We start from the raw sequence: 12,206 nt of genomic DNA on the forward strand, positions 1-12,206 counted from the left end.
GCTGGTTACAGAGCCACAGTGAATTTTTCCACTACCCTAGTATAAAATGTCAAATGCCATACAAATGAAAAAGTTGTTATTCTGAGATCCTGTACTCTGTAGTCTTCCCTTGCAACAACAACTGTGTGCAAATAGTACATTTCATCTTTTCTGCAAAGGGATGAGATGGACCCCATCCAGGCATCAGAATTCCATTTATTTGAATTTCACAACATTGTGACCAAAGTCTACATAGAGGGAGCATAGTCATAGTTATTTATAACAGTGTTATTTTCAGTAAGTTCCCTGATTTTGACAAGGAAGCTACCTCAACTCAACGAAATGATTGGTTCAGATAAAAAGAGATATCAGAAATTTTTTCCATTTTACCCTTTTAAGAATTTGTGTAGAAATACATTTAGTGAGCATTTGTCTTTGTTTTGCAGTGATGGGATGGAATACTATGCCTCATACGTGCTGGGCAAATGCTCCGCCACTGAACCACACCCCCAGCCCCAGATGATAATTTATAAAATTAATTAAGCAAAGTAAAACTCACATACCATTGTTAGGACTAGTTTCTTGGCATGGAATTTAAAGCATCGGAAGAATGTTCTGACACATTTTAATTGCCTTCTGTGCACACTTAAGGTAGTAAAATAATTTCTTTCCTATAAAATAATACTATAATCTAAACTTAGATAAATAATCTTTGATACCAAAAAAATACTCTTTGTGAAACAATCAAGCTTTATTATAAAAGTCACCATTGCTATCTCCTCTAAAACTCACTGCTCTGTAAACTTTCATCTCGGCAATTGAACATTACAATCACTAGATGTCGCTGCTGCTGTTTGAATGAGATTTTATTTCCTGCTTTCTCCAAAAATATATATTTTATCAAGATTCTTACAACTTTTGGAATCATTTCTTGGTGGTGTTTTGCTGAGAATTGTACAAATGAAAGGTATTTGGTATTTTATATATTGATTTCAGGTCACTTATTTTTCAAATAAAGAAAGAACTGAAATGGTAAAATAACTTCATAAAAGATTCATAGGAAAAGAATGGTAAAGGCAGAATTGAAAAGCAGTTGCCATGTCTATTTGCGATCAGGTTTTAAGAAACAAAAATCTTCTAGCTGTGAATAATGAAGACTCTCATCATCTTTTAAACTAAGCTCCACTGAGTACATTTATTATATATGAAGTTGGTTTTACTTTGCCCCCCACCACCACCACCACCATGGGCTTCTCCTTGGAGAGGAGATGCGTAGAAATCTCCAGAACACTACTTTCTCGAGCAGACTTACTTGAGGGAGTAGGAAGGCCTGACAAAAGGCTGCCATCTAAGTTCCAGTTAGTGCTTCCTCCAGAGCATCCCTCCTATGGGGGAAAGGCCAAGAGGCCCAAGTCTCCATTAGAAAGTTTTTGAAGCTGGAGAAATGTACACAACGCACACCAGCACTCCAGTGTAGACAGTGTCCCCTACCCAGTTCCCTACCAACAGAAAAGTAAACCCAATGGAGTTTTCTTCAGAAGGCTGGGGCTGAGAACATCACAGAAGTGGCCAGGAGGGAATCCTGAAGTGATCTCACAAGCTGGGCTGAGGAGGAAAGAGAAACATGACTGAGAGAAAGATGAAAGCAAGTTTACTGAGCAAGGCAACCAAGTGCTAGCCCAATGATCTAGACATTTCTGCTTTCAAGGGAAAACCAAAAAAATCACGCCTCCCTTCTGAGGACTGGCAGCCAGGGAAGGAGCCTCACACACTGGCTCAAAGTTGTGGGACCCCTTTTCCAGTCCCCATCTCAAGAAAAGAAGGGGTGGGGAAGGAATGGACGTGCCCTGAAAAGCTTTTTTAAAAAAGAGAAAGGAGCCAACATCGCAGCTAGCCTTGGGAAAATCTCCACAGATGAGCATTTTTGTTGCGTTGAAGTGGCCCGCATTAGCAGCCTGAACACGTAGGGGAAGGCTAACATAGCCCGTTAGTATAATGCAGGGGAGGCATGACAGACCTGGGAGCGCAGAGTGGAGTGCTAGTTTTGTATAAAACAAAACGCAACATTTCTGTAGACTTATGCTCTTGGCGAGGGGGGTAGAGTAAGTTTGGGGCATGCCTCACAGGCACTGAGGCATCAGTTTGAGATGTTTGGCGTTTTTAAAGTATACCTTCACTTTCACGACCTTACAAATAATTTCTACCGTGGGAAATAGCTCCTCGGTCCACGATCCAGACGTCCTCTTCGAGAGGGAGGGGAAGAAGAAACAGCTCCCAGGTGTTTCATTCCAACTCCACCACCGAGGAGACTACCAAGGGGCCAGGACAGGGTGTCCAAGAGACTCTGGGTACCAACGGTGGCTTCCAGCACACCCACTATTTCCTTTTGCTTGCACTTAGGAAGCTGCGGGGCAGGAGGACTTAGAAGTCGAAGAAAACGAAGGAAGGAAGGAAAGAAAGGAGGAAGGACGGAAAGAAGAGGAGAGAAGGGAAGAGCTGAGAGAGGGGTTCGGGGGGCAAAACACACCCACACAGAAGAATTAAAAGCCAATTTAAGTCTGATGATTTCACACATCGCCTTTTCCACGGCGACTTCAATTCGCTTGCTCTTTCCTGGCCTTTCTAACAGAACTTCAACTTGAACTGTGTTCTTCTACCTTTAAACAAATAAAATAAAATTCTGATCAAGCGGGGCAGGGAGGACGACCTGGGAACTGGCGGGGCTCTGGGTCCATCTGAGAAGGGGTCTGAAGGGAGCCTGGAGCTCACAGAAGCAGTTATTTCTCTTTCCGTGGCCACATTCACCATCTCCCAGCGCTGGTTTCAGTAAGTGAGGTTGGCTTTCCTCTGCCTAAAGGACCGATGGGGTCCACCAGAACTACAATGCGAAAAGGTTCCTAGTCCCTCGGGTCCCGGGACTACGCGCCCCGCCGAAGTTTCTAGGCACTCCAGGACCCAGTGTGAAAATCAGGGATTTCTTCCGGATGGGTCTCTCCTGGGGGCAGGGAGCTTGAGCAAGCAGGGCCTCCTCCTTAATATCTTTAAGTCAGTATTTCCAGCATACCCATCTGGGACAATGAAGGGAACCACTGGGCTCCGGGATCTAATTAGATAATGGCTTTTTCTTGGGGGAGATGTGCGCTAGGGAAAGCCCTTAAGGTACTGACTGCCCGGCAGCCGTACCAGGACTGTTTTCTCTAAGGAAGCCCGCAAAAGGCAGCACAGGAACGCGGTGTCCGAGTCGCCGGCCGTCACTCCGGGAACCGACTTCAGGCTGCCCTGGAGCGCAGCGGATGAGCGGGGATGGTCCGCAGGACCGGGACTCCCCTGGCCGGCTTCCCCAGGGCGCCCTCGCGCTTTCCAGGCGGAGCAACGCGCTACCGGAGACTCGGCGCTTTTGTCAGCAGCGCACAGCAATTACTAAGAAAATATTGTGACGCTGTTGTAGGGCGGAAGGGGATATGAGGGGGTGAGGTGGGGGAGTCAGTTTGGAGAGCAATTTGCAAAGGAATATTAACTTTAATTCCCGAGGTCACCGCGGGAAAAGGGGTTGGCGCCGTGATGAGCTTCCGAGTTCCTCCTCTAGGGGGCAGACTTTGGTGCCGAACCGCCGCTGGGAGAAGCTGACTTCAAGCCCAGGATTAAGCTTCTTGCTGGTTAAAAATAATAATAGCGATAATATAGAGGTGTGGGGCTGTTTTTTCCCCTTTTGGATATTTATTTATTGAAGGGAAAAGTCATTGATTTTCCTAAGCAAACTGTGTTTCTCCTTCACTTGGAGGAAAATAAAAACTGTTTGAATAAATAAGTTATTTCTGAACATTTTGTTGTCAAAGTGTTAAATGTTCCCGTCATTTTTATTCAAACACTAACATGATTACAGCCAATTATATATTCACCAGTGTTCTTTATTTTAGAGTAATTGTGCTTGTCACTAATAAAACAGAGGCATAATGGATTGCTACTGTTCTGGATTTTCAAGCAATTTTGTGTAATTTGATTGAATTATACATCTTATCTGCTACTTTTTATTTTTATATTTGGGGATCCTATTTTCTGGAAAATTGCAGCTCTATGCTTGTTTTGTTGTTTTTCCAGTAACGTACACTTCGGTAACACTGATAAATAGAAAGAGTCCCTGTGAAATGTCGAAAATCAGCTGTTTCTTCCCCCACACCCCCGCTTCAGCCCGGGGAAGACCTGCACTCTGCGCAGCAAGGGAGTCTGAACGTGCGGGTGAACTGGCCGGAAAAGTTCAACGCCGAGATGAACTCCCAAGGCAGCCTGGAGTCTTTGGGGCTTTGTCTCTTTCCTGTAATGATACTGTTAGATGTCTGGGGCTTCAAACATGCTAAGACAAGCAGACCATGAGTTCAGTTCATGTGCAACATGTATCAAGGGAAAGAATATATACAGCGCCGCCGAAAGAAAAACTGTACATATTACTCCGATTACACAACCCCCAAACGCCCTACCTACAACCTCACCCTCACCCCCTGCAATTACAACAATTATCTGTCTATCTATGTGCTCCTTTGGTTTCACATAAACCTAGAGGACTGGGATCAAGAGTCTCCTCTTCTTTTTTTAAAGATCTTTTTAGTCTTTTTTAAGGGGGTTACACATATCTACCCAGGGTTCACGTATTGGAACAAATTAAGAAATAAACGTGACAGCAGACAGGACTAGAATCTTAAGGGACCATCTCCAAAATTTAAGGGGCAGAGAGCGTGTCTTTGCTTTCCCCTCGAATCCTTCCAGTTTCTAGGACACGACTCAAATGCCTCGTTAGGAGCTGCAGCTGCGAGATGAAGCCAAAGGCTCTGACAAGTGGCTTGTGTATGACCCAATATTTATCAATAACAGCAACAACAAAATCAAATGAAACCAAGGCTGGGGATTTCGAACTGCTTCAGCAGTCCTGGCTTGGATACACTCATGGGCGGAAAAAACTCGCTGGAGAGGAGTTGGCTTCATTTGTTCGCCCCGGGGAGCAATCCTGGAGCAAAATCCAGTGCTAATTGATCTCCACAAACCACACCATCAGCTGCAAAAGTTCGAGGGGACAAAGAATGAGCAGTGTGCACTACAGATGCTCTGAGCAGTTTTTCAAGCAAATAGGGGCGTGCAATAAATAGCGTGTGTATGCATATAAAGAGGGAGAGAGACTTACTTTTAATTAGGAAAATAATGTTTCATGTGTAAATCCAGACATCCTTAAAACCCAGCCTCTCCAACACACCGTTTATTTTATGGTCCAGACATAGAATTTCCTGGAGGAAAAGATTGGGGCCCAGTGTTGTGTTCCGAGCGAGCGAGCGGGTGTGCATATTCTTAGCTTAGTTGCGGGCCCTTCTCTCGCTTTTGGAGGAGTTTATGCCAGGGCCCAAAGGCAGACAGCCCAGCCTGGGCAGCCACGGGAGCCTGTGGCCGGGCTGGCGGCGCGGAGGCTACAACCAGACACGCTCGGAACCAGCCTTCGCCCGTGCCTCCGAGACCGTGGGCCGCCGCCTGTCAGCCTCATAGGCTGTGCTCTTGGGCTTTTTCTGTGTTTCCATTTCTCGTGGCCTCGTCTGTCTTATCTAACAAGTTCACGCTCGGTGAGGAAAAAAAAAAAAAAAAAAAAAAAAACCTCTTCACCGCGGTGATTCAGAGTTCGGACGCTGCGGAGCCAAACTCGCCGATGGAGCGCTCTCCCTGAACGCCGCCTTCTCTCTCTGCGCGCCTTAAGAAAATTCCAGAGGGAAGGTACAAAATCGGTCAGCCAGAATCTGTCTAGGTTTGTTTTATAAATCAAAAGGATCCCACCACCTCTGTTGTTGACCTGAAAAAGAGGTGTGTGTGTGTGTGTGTGTGTGTGTGTGTGTGTGTGTGTGAGAGAGAGTGTGTGTTACATGATAACCATAACTTGCTCCTAACGCCTGGTTGGGCTGCCCCTAGCTTAGTTGTCAGGTCCTCTTCCCGCATGCATCTTCTTCCAAAGGACAGAAAAGAAATGGGACTACCGGGTTCAATACTCCTTAGATGTAATTGAATATTCAAAATTATCTTCACTGGCACACACTGGTATCTTAGCTCTGAGTTATGCACCGTATCGATACTGTGGAACCTTAAAACCTTTCACTGGTTTCTTTTTTTTCCCCCGCGTTCACCGTGGCAGATGACCCATACGTCCAAAAATATTGATCTGCGTGTGCATGCTTCCAGTCTGATGTGCAAAAAAAACGAGACATCTAGGGTGAAAAGTTGCCTTTTCAGGAGCGGGGGGTGGGGGGTGGGGGTGGAGGGGGGTGGGGAAGACGAGTGGGAATCTGGGGAAGAAACCGAGAAGCAAGGCCTCTCTCTGGCTTGTTGCACTTGGCAGGCAGGGACGACAAAGGAGCTCTCGGGAAGAGCGGGGAGGACCCGCAGGGGCCCAGGCTCCTCCGAGGCTGGTCCTGGGGTAGCACAGCAGTTACACTCAAGGAGGTGGGCGGAGCGGGGTCCTTTGGGAAACGCTGCACCAACTGATTCTCCGGGTTTGGAGTTGGGTGGGGGTGGGGCAGAGCTGCAAGAAGCGATGCTGCAGAGCGGAGAGGAGGTGGGTGTGATTGTCCACCAAGTCAAAACTGGCCGATTGGCTTGTCCTCGCAGGCTTTGAGAAAAGAAGCACATGTATTTGATTAATAAATAGTTTACTTTCTCTCCTACGACTTTTCCCAGGCTAAGGGAGATGTGGGGGTGGCGGTTACACTGTGTGCCTCCTGACTTGCTCACTCTCTGTTGCAGTTTTTCTCCTTATTCTTCCAGAACTTCAGTGGATGCGATCATTTCCTATATCAGATTGATCAATCTCATGTCTGGACCTTGGGCTCTTTCGTGCTTTCTACATACATTTAATGTATTCAGATGGGAGTAGTTCTGAGCTGACCGCCTAAGAGTTGGAGCTGAGTCACTTTGTTTGTTTATTATGTTAGTGCTGGTGATGGTACTGGGGGGGGGGGGTGTCAAACTCAGGGGCAGCGTTTTCACTGTGCTACATCCCAAACCCTTTTTATTTTTAAATTTTGAAACAGTGTCTTCTTAAATTGCCCAGCTGGCCTCCACTTTCCTATATACTCAGCCTCCTGAGTAGTTGATATTGTAGGCTTGGAGCATAGTGTCCAGCCTGGGCCACACATTTCCATGTTTCCTGTCAGCCCTGGAGTGTGGTGAGCATTTGGAAAGGCACTTCAAAACAGACAGACTTTGATGTCCACATTCTTTGAAGGCTTCTATACCAATTCCCAAAGTAGATGATTCAGGCTCCTACTGGAAATTAAGAACAGAGAGGGACAGTGGGAGCACTGGGTCTTAGGAGCTCAGCATTTTGAAGACTGTACCTTTCACTTCAGTTTTATATTTATGAAGACTTTCTTCTTTCTCTCTCTCTTTTAGTGCCCCACTGATGGAAAACCCAAGGTAGCGCAGTCTTGTATCCTGTCTTGGAGGATAACAGTTAAGAACTGGGCCTTAGCTTCCATTTCTACTTCAGGATGACTTCTCCAACTCTTTTCTCTTGAGCTTTCCCTGTCCTCTTGAACAGTGGATGTTGTCATTTCCCTGGGCAGCTCGAGGAAAAATAGAAATTGGCTTTTCAGGGTACAGGGGCACAGGTAGTATGGGACCATCTTTCTCAATTGGGTCATATCTGTAAGTGGACAGGCCTGCATTCACATTATCAGAGATTAGACCCCTTCTATACATTGTCTACCTCTAAATTCCCAAGCTGCTAGCAAATAACGGGAAGCAAAGTAGAAGGGAAATGACATTTCTATTTATCAGAGATGTGCAGAACTTTCTATGGAGAATTTGTTCAGGGAGGCTAAAGGGCCTTCTGTCCTCAGGTGGCAATATTTGGTGGTGATCTCTCTGAGCCTAACTGTCCTCCAGTTAATGTTGAGAAAAAGCTTCGTTGCACATTTTGCTAAAGATCGCTGGACTCTTCTTCTGCATGTGTATTTGGCTTCTGAAAGCCTGAAATTTCTGGCCTTGTCACCGAGACTTGCCCCGAGAACGCAAGGGTTTCAGGGAAGACCGTCTTCCTCTTCCCTCTTCTCCTCTTCCTCTTACTTCACACCATCCCCCCTCCTCTTTTGGACTTTCTCACTTCCGAATGGATCCTCGGCTTGTACAAGTTAAACATTTCGACTCTCAAAGACGAGGCTCTCCCATAGATTTTTTTCTCTCGAGGTTCTCAAGCAAAATTGCCGGTGCCACAATGTTATGATGGAAGGATGCTGAAATGACAGGCCTAGTAGACGCTTGTCTTAATCATCGGCTTCTTAATTTAGTTTTAGTGCCGTGTGTGTGTGTGTGAGTGTGTGTGTGCGCGCGCGCGTGTGTACACACACGCGCCTTGCTCGTGTGCGCGCCCCCGAGGACGTTAAGGGTGCGCGCCTGTGCGCGCGCTGAGAGCAGTGGCTGACAACCTGCAGCGCCCTAATGAGTGACGAGGCAGGGCTGCTGCAGAAAAGTAACACTTCCCTGGTGTGAAGACCTCTCACTGGGAAGTTTAGTTCACTACTGTTCTCGCAAACCTAATCGTATAACCTGTAACCAAAACCCACAGAACATGGATACAACACGCTAAAGAGTAACTTCTAATCACTAAATGTTAGCACCATTACCTGCTGTTAGGAAGAGATTACAGACATTTGGCTCTAGCGAGGGCAGACCTCACTTGTTATAGAATCTCTGGAAATACTTAGAAGACTCTGCAAGGAATCTGCTGGCTCCCAAACATCACAGGGTCAGCATCTCCCTGTGCAAAGCAAGGCAGAGGGCTTTAGCTGGAGTTTGGCCCTGCCATCCAGGGACCCAGAGCAGGTTGGATGTTAGACAAATGTGGCCCACCCTCCTTATCCTTGGGTAACAGGGAGAGAAGAGGGCAGCCACAGACCAAAGCGGAAAGCAGGCCTAAGGAGGACCCCCAAATTGGGAAATGAATATGCTGCTCCCTCCCAGATGAGGTTATGCTGTGGAGTCTTTGTTACTAATCCAGAAGGAATAACCTGTTTTCTAAACATACTTTTTCCCTGTTGGAACTGCTCACTCCTTACAAGGCCTATCATTTTTGGGGTGCTATTGAAAGCCTGGAGACAGAGAAGGTTTACCCCTATAGATGCCAGAAAATTACGTTTGCTCTGACTTCTGATTTTATTCATTAGCATATATATTTGTAAACTAATATGTGTGAGAGATCAAGGTTAAATTGATTAAAAGAAAAAATGTGAATAATGGATAATTTGTTTCCGGTCTGAGACTGCTGGTTGTCTTCCTTCTTCTAAAGGTAATCACAGAGACTGTGGGGCTTGCAACTAAGGCTTTATATGCTGAGGGAAGAGGCCTGAGGTGGAGGAAAGCAGGCCTTCAAATCCAATTTGCACCCAAATTGCCCAGTAGGATATACAAAGCTCCAGCCAGAGACTTTCAACTTGCAGAATACTCTGTCCAGGAACCCCCTCCCCCTTCATTTCAGCTAGTTGTTCTAAAAAGAAGCCATTGCTGATACAACCATGGACCGCTGAGTAAATAGTGCATGTTTTCTTGAACAAGCCTGATATATATATATATATATATATATATATATATCTCCCTACCCTGATAGTGAAATTAAAACTATTAAAATAAATTAAAACTCACATCCTCAAAAATTGCAAATAACCTCTGCATTAGAGGAACAGATTTTTATATTAACATATTAATTTTATCAAGTCCTACAAAAACGTTCTACTTTGAGGGACTTGCATTCATGCAATCCTTAAAGTAATATAAGGCATTCTTAGTTTGCATGCAAAACATTTTCCCAGTCAGTATGAGCGCCTGGCGTATAAAATCATACTACTGCAGCTCTCATTAGCAAACCCTAGTTTTTGCTATTTGAAAGCAAACAGAAGAGAAACTTATTTTCACCTGCTAAAATCTTATACAAGATTACTAAACAATGCACACTCAGCTTTGACCTAAGAAACACCTTAAAACATTAAAAATTCATCAGCCAAAGCTGGTGTTGTATTCAAGAAATGCTCCTCCAGTTTGCTGCTGAGCTCAGATTTGAATAAAATGTCCAATGTTAACAAACAATACCCACGTTTGGCACTTTGTGTATTAAATTGATCAAACAGATTTTAGGAGGCACAATGCACAATTTGTACAGACCTGATTGAGTTAATATAATATCAGCAAATTTTACATCGAAATGATTCTGTTTCTTTTCTTTGTGTTTAAAACCAGCACAGATTACAAATTTTAATGATCTGAAAATGTTTGGTATACAAAATCATGCTTATTTCAGTATTAGCAAAAACACAAGAAATTTTTCAACACAAACACCCAGCTGTGTCTATTTTAAAAGCAGTTCAATGACAGCTTGCACTTATGAGCATGCAATCAGCTAATTTCGCTTTTTTTTCTTCTGTGTTAATCAACACTTTCCTTCCTGCATATCAGAGTACAAATAGTATAGTTACTCCACATCAGTAAATGTTTACGTAACCTGTCCTTTCCCAAGAATCCGGTTACACCGAATCATTTCACGCTAGACCGACTACGAAAACGTACCGGGCCCTCCACCTCAGAGGGAGCCCTGTGTGCCATTATAAGTGGTGGCAGGAGGGGGGCCATGGGGGGAGAAACGAGGAGGAGTAGGTGGAGGAATGGAGAGGGGGCGATGAATGGAGGGAGGGGGAAGAGGTGGGGGGGAGTGAAAGGGGAAGGGGGGAAGAGGAGGGGAGGCGGGAGGAAAGAGAGTTGAGGAAAAGTAGGAACAGCAGGCCTGAGGAGGGGAGAAGAGTTAAAGGAGAAGTGGACAGGAAGAGTAAGGCCCTCGGATCACTCCAGCATCTGCAAAGCCCACGTTTCCCGGCCCTGCACTGTGAGATAGCCTCAGCTCAGAAACCAGCGTGTGGGGTCACATCGCCCGGCAACGATGATTTGTGGAACGCTAGAATTCTCCACATGCAAATCTAGTTTGCCTTAAAGTAAAGAGATAGCTATACCTAGGAAATGTATACACACAGCGCAAGTATATTTGAGGTCAGTCCAATATTCAGAGATCCCTTAAGGCACTCCTAATAGATGCATATTTACTGCATTGGTTTGTTATTCTCTACAAAGTTCTCTCTCTCTCTCTCTCTCTCTCTCTCTCTCTCTCTCTCTCTCTCTCTCTCGGTTGGGGGTGGAGAGAGTGAAATAATCTCCTATTATTCTGAGTATTCATCTATTGTATTTTTTACCTTACTGTTTAACATCACTCATAGAAACCACTTTTCCTTCCTCTATTTTCTTTGATACCAAATCTGTCAACTCATTTAACTGAGTTTATCAAAGCGAAGAAATGCTTACATTTTATGATTATTTACCTTACAGAGGAGAGAAAAGGTGCTTTTCATGTATGCTTCTCCACCTCCTACTTCTCTTGAGCTACATCCTCCGTAAAATGTAGTATGTTTCCTGCCCATGTGGGATGAAACAGCCTTTGATCAGTGTGCTCCGCACTAAATTCCAATCCCTGGGAAATGCTGGGCCTTAGCCCTGCCCCTGGCCACGGGATCCTTTTAAAGCCCCCGAATCACAATCTTCCCACTCACTTCAACCTTCTACTGAACCTTCCCAGTCCCAATACCCAGGAAGCTGGGATTGCACGATCCATGATCCATGTTACCAAGGCTCCTCCGTGCCTTCGCGCACCACTGAACGCAGGGTGGGCAAGGGCTGACTTTGGCTTACTGATATTTTAGGATTGAGGTCCTTGCATAATAAAGCGTTTGAGAAATGGAAGGAATGAAGAGGGAATGCATATAGGCAGGTTTTTTTAAAAAAGGAAAGAAATAGACGCCCACTCTTATTTTCCCTCCAATGTCAACAAGCAAAATGAAAATATTTCCAAGGTGATCGTTTGCGACGACTCGCTTCCAATTCTGATTAGAAGCTGAGGAGAATCTGCAACCGCGAGGAGAAAACCACTCCGAGCCACCCCACGAGCGAGCGAAGGTCTTGGAACCAGAGAGAAAGGAAAGGAAGAGACACACGTAGAGAGCATGTGTTACCTGGTTTATTTCAAGATTGTTTGATACCGTGTTCTCTCTGGGCTCCTCTCATTTCGGAAGGCCATCAGAGGCGCCCACCACTGAGCCGCCCCTGCCCGCAGCCGCAGCCCCCGGAGCCCAGGGCCCGGCTTCCCCGCGGCGCTGCAGCCCGAGCTCGCC

The 12,206-nt window shown here is 45.5% G+C and overlaps 1 protein-coding gene across 1 annotated transcript in view; it reads left to right on the forward strand.

The window, feature by feature from the left end:
* The first annotated feature begins 12,156 nt into the window (after positions 1-12,156).
* Foxg1 (forkhead box G1) overlaps positions 12,157-12,206 on the forward strand; it is a 24,760-nt gene continuing 24,710 nt past the window's right edge. Inside the window, exon 1 of the mRNA XM_087197058.1 lies at positions 12,157-12,206. This exon is cut by the window's right edge and continues 22 nt beyond it. The gene's annotated coding sequence lies outside the window, so the exon portion shown is untranslated.

The sequence above is a fragment of the Heterocephalus glaber genome, unplaced genomic scaffold, assembly GCF_053883595.1.
Source record: "Heterocephalus glaber isolate CG9 unplaced genomic scaffold, H.glaber_assembly_v1.0 deba00001662, whole genome shotgun sequence".
Lineage (NCBI taxonomy): Eukaryota > Metazoa > Chordata > Mammalia > Rodentia > Bathyergidae > Heterocephalus > Heterocephalus glaber.